Source organism: Teleopsis dalmanni, chromosome 2, assembly GCF_002237135.1.
Source record: "Teleopsis dalmanni isolate 2A chromosome 2, ASM223713v2, whole genome shotgun sequence".
Classification (NCBI taxonomy): Eukaryota; Metazoa; Arthropoda; class Insecta; order Diptera; family Diopsidae; genus Teleopsis; species Teleopsis dalmanni.
The window spans coordinates 167,601,378-167,606,208 of record NC_051847.1 but is presented as its reverse complement, the minus strand read 5'-3'; positions in this window follow the sequence as shown (position 1 = coordinate 167,606,208).

The following is a 4,831-nucleotide window of genomic DNA, read 5'->3' as shown; positions in this document are numbered from 1 at the left end:
AACAACCTCAGCTGTGTTCTACTCGGGAAGTACATCTTATAGTTGCTGTTCTGTTGTTGTAATTGATTTGTTAGTGCATATTTACTAAGTTGAAATCATATGTATTAAAACTTATGTGTTGAAAATTAAATCTAGGTATCAAAAGTGCGTCTCACATAAACAGAGTTATAAGATATTAGGTCTTTAAATAAAATAATTTCTATTTAACGAAACAAAACAACTGAAAGAAAATGTTAGCATTAAAAAAATTATAAATGAATACATATTCTCTAAAATACATAATTCAATATAATTGGAACATGTTCATTGTAGTACATAATTTAATAAATACATTGTCTTTGTTGCACTAACTCTCCTCTACATGCCTTTACTATATAATTACATTAATATAACAACTGTATTTCACCCTTAGCAAATACATTCCATTCGAGATAAGAGTTCTGTGACACATTTTCTCAATAAATCATGAATTCATTATGGATTCAAAACCCAAATGTGTTAGTTCCCTATTGCAATGTGAACAAACATTTTTTTTGTACGAAATAAGACCAACGAAAAAAAAATCGAACAAATCATATCGAATTGCAGTTACACTTAATGCTCGCATATGCTATATATAAATCTCGTATATAGCCAATTTAAATGAATGCTAGGAAGACACATGTACACATTTCCAACATTTCTTCAGTACACTCGTATACTCATACTCAATACTAAAGCTTTAACACGAAACCTAATTAGGTATAATTTTATTTAAAATAAATATAATTCAGAAAGTCAGTCTGTGTTAGCGCCATGCTTCAGTGACTATCTCAAATTTTTGTCTTGGAGATTAGTGAAACCCTAACACAAAATTTGTACATGCTCGTATCTTTAGTTCCATGTTTGAAGTGCTAATTATATAAATCACATGAGACTTAAACCGACTTTAAAACAGTACTTTAGGTAATATGCAGCTACTTTTTGTATACTTTTTACATATTTTTTATATGAGTTTTTATTAGATATATAAGACGTAATGTACGTAATGCATGCCAAATGTAGTTAACAAACCGATTAGATACTTAAATAAATTTCAAATACAAAACCTTTTAAGTTTATCTTTAAATGTGCTTATGCACTCGTATAAGTATTTAGACAACACCGCAACATGAAAACTGTGACTACGGGGTCAGGTTATTAGACTTAAGTAAATTTTTTATAGACGAGAGAGTATCGAAAAACCACAACAACATCTATGTCTTAGGGTTTTTTTTGCCGAGATTGTGCATTTTTGTACTAGCAAAGGACACAAAAAGCGATATTCAGTTTAGTTGTTGAGATATATTCATATTAGAATTTATGCATAAAAATATATGAGCTAAACTTCTAAAGATGGAATGTGATGCAGTGAAAACCCTCCAACTGGACACCCTATTTGGGAAGACAATTCCTTTAAGCTTAGCTTCTAAAGATGGAATTCGATATAGCGGAAACTCTCTGATTGGACACCCTATTTGGGAAGACAATTCCTTTAAGCTTCTAAATATGGAATGTGATACAGTAATAACTCTCCGACTGGATATCCTATTTGGGTAGACAATTTCTTTTAGCTTTTGAAAATGGAATTCGATGTAGTGGAAAATCTCCGCCTGGGTACGCCATTTGGGTAGATAATTTCTTTTAGCTTTTGAAAATGGAATTCGATATAGTGGAAATTTTCCGACTGAGCACGCCATTTGGGTAGACATTTTCTTTTTGGTTCTGAAGATAGAATGTGAACAGTAAAAATTTTTGGACAGTTAAAAGTTTCCCCGTTTGGGTGCATAATTTCTTGAAAACCTGTTTTTCTTACAAAGTTGTAGAGACAGTGCCGCATACTGTAAGAGCGGAAGGCTTAAAGTTTAAAATCCCTACTAGAATATTTCGGGACATCTACACTCGATATAATTGATTTTTTTTAATTAAATATTTTCATTTGAACTTTTAATTAGTTTTCAAAACTCTTTCTTTAATGATTCAATATATGCGCTTCTATATGAAGAGGGTTTGTTATGGCGGTATGCTTATTTCGAATAGGCAAAAATTAGCTAACGAAGAGTGTCTCAAAGAAGTTTTCGCTGAATTTTCTTCTCCAGCATGTTCCATTTCTCTCTATTAATTTACTTTGAAAGATTAGTTTTGGATAAGTATTACTTATTACTACTATACTGAAAAATTGGAATCTTTTATTTCAAGTATATATCTTATTACTATTATATTAATAATGATTTAGCCATCCCTGAATATGCTAGAAAATATCAAGGAAACTTTGAATATCATAACTTGAAACTACAAACTTAAGGTTAATAAAATTTTAAAGTTCTTGTTTGTAAATGTAAATAAATTGTTTGTAAATAAATTTGAGACCACATAAGCGTAAGATACATTCGTATCTTACTTTAATAAGTAATTTAATATACAGATATTTTATAAAAAAACTATTCCCAATATATTTTAAGTATTTGCCGGGAATGTAAATTTATTTGCAACTCAGTATTTTACTTAAAAACTTTTTTGATATTTTTTACATTTTCCAAATCCAATTTCATTTATAAATTTTTTTTTTGAAATATTGGCACGATATTCCCAGTGTTGAGTAAAATATATAAATATTATGCATACTCTATAAACTATCTTTGATTTAGCAAAATATATACAGAAGGCAATATCACATCGTGTCATCGCAATGCAGTACGTACTTAAAACAAAACAATGCACCAAGAAGAGAGATGGGCAATTGCAGATGCTGCATTGGTTCGTTGACATCCAAGAAACCAGAAGAACTAAACCGGCAGCAAAACATTTTAAACTCAAATCTATAAGAAACCCAAAAGAAATATAAGAAAAAAATTCAATGCCACATAAATTTAAAGTAAACTAAACACAGTTCCTTACTCATCTTTGATGTTCAATCGATTTTAGTTTGAAGTGAATTCATTCTTTAGTTTGAAAAATCTTTTGGTTAGATTTGAAAGCATAAATCCTAGCTATATTATTAATTTATTCTTACTTAAATTTATAGTTTAAAATCGAATTTAAATAAATCATTATTATTTCGTTAATAAATATGAATTTTCCCAAAGAGAAGACTTTATTAGGATATAAATTTCGATTATAAAAAAATATGTTCTTATAAATAACCAATTAATATTCTTAACTATGAACATTTTATGAAAATATAAATTAAGAACTCAACTAGCTAAAATATAGAAACTAATTGCAGTCGGAAATTTATTGTTAATTTAATAAGAAGTATATATATTATACGTGCATAAATATATAAACATATATAAACGATTGGATTAAACTTTAAATTTAACAAAAGTGGGTGTGAATCACAGCTAAGAGCGCAACGAATTTGAATTTAGTGGCGAAAAAATACTAATAACCAACACTAGATACTGACTCCACTGTGCAAAATTGCAACACAATCTACTCGTACTTGCAACATTTGCACATGCCTCCAAGTTGCAGTTCAAGTGAGGGTTTACTTGCTTGCAATATTTGCATTGTGCAGCAATTTAACGAGCCCAAGCAGATACAACTTCAATAAAGCGCCAAACTATTGTATATTCAGCTGAAGATAGCTGAGATAGATTAGCTTGATTCTTTTATTTTGTATTTTTTTTGTTTTTGTTATTCTTGTTGTTGCTTTTATTGTAGTTTTGCACTGAGTTTTACTTAGGTTATAGGGCGCTAAAATAACGAAAACGATTCATTGCTCTTGTTGGTTTTGTGAAAACATTTGCATTTTATATACAAAGATACATACATTTGTTTATTTTCTTTGTATGTAATTGCAATAACTATAGATGTTATATATATATAGCTTATAATCTCTCAAACCATATAGATGTAACTCCTCATCTTCTTAATTTAGTATTTATGTGATATATAACAATTGGGTGTATATTAGTAATACATACTAATGAATAACAAAAAACAAAAAAAAATCTCCTGGCTTTTTATTAAATTTAAATAAAAAAATTTTGTTATGATATTCTTATTAAGAATACCTATTTCAACCTATTTCACCTATTTTAACCTATATTCCTATATGTTAAATTTTTTTTTAAAGATTTTTTAATTCCATTTTAATATAATGAAATTATTTTTTAATCAACAAATATTTTTATTATATATTTTATATGTATAGTATTATTTATAAAGTAGACTTGGTTTTTAATATATGCCTATTATAGTGGGATTTTATTAGAGTTCCCTCTAATAGATCTGAAATTGAATCGATTCACTTTAATAAATTAAAACATAATAAATAAATTCATATACGAATATGTATTCTTAGTAATTCGGCTCAAAATATATTTTGTGTTTACCTTATATGTTTTTACTAATATTATAATATTTTAATTGAAATAAGTTCATGACTAAATTTTTTCAGTCATCAAACCTATATTTATTTATTGATTTTTTATTTAAATTTTTTTTTTTTCAAAAAGTGCATGGCAAGAGCCAAATTGGAAGGAAAAGACAAAGTAAAAGTTGAAAAATACTAATAAAAAATTTTTAAAAGTACAAATACTTCAAATTAATGACAAAAATTACAAAATGACTAAAAATTAATGACTAATAATAATACAATAAGTAATATGTCAAATATTAATTAAATGGCAATGACGAGAATAATAATAAATTTAGTCCATAAAACCTATATACTATTTTTTTTCGGTTTAAGCTATCTACCATAAATGCAAGCTTACTATGTCAAAGTTTAATAATAATATATCGAGCTTAAAACTATTATAAAATATAAGTTTATAGATTGATGAAAATTTAACGAAAACGATAT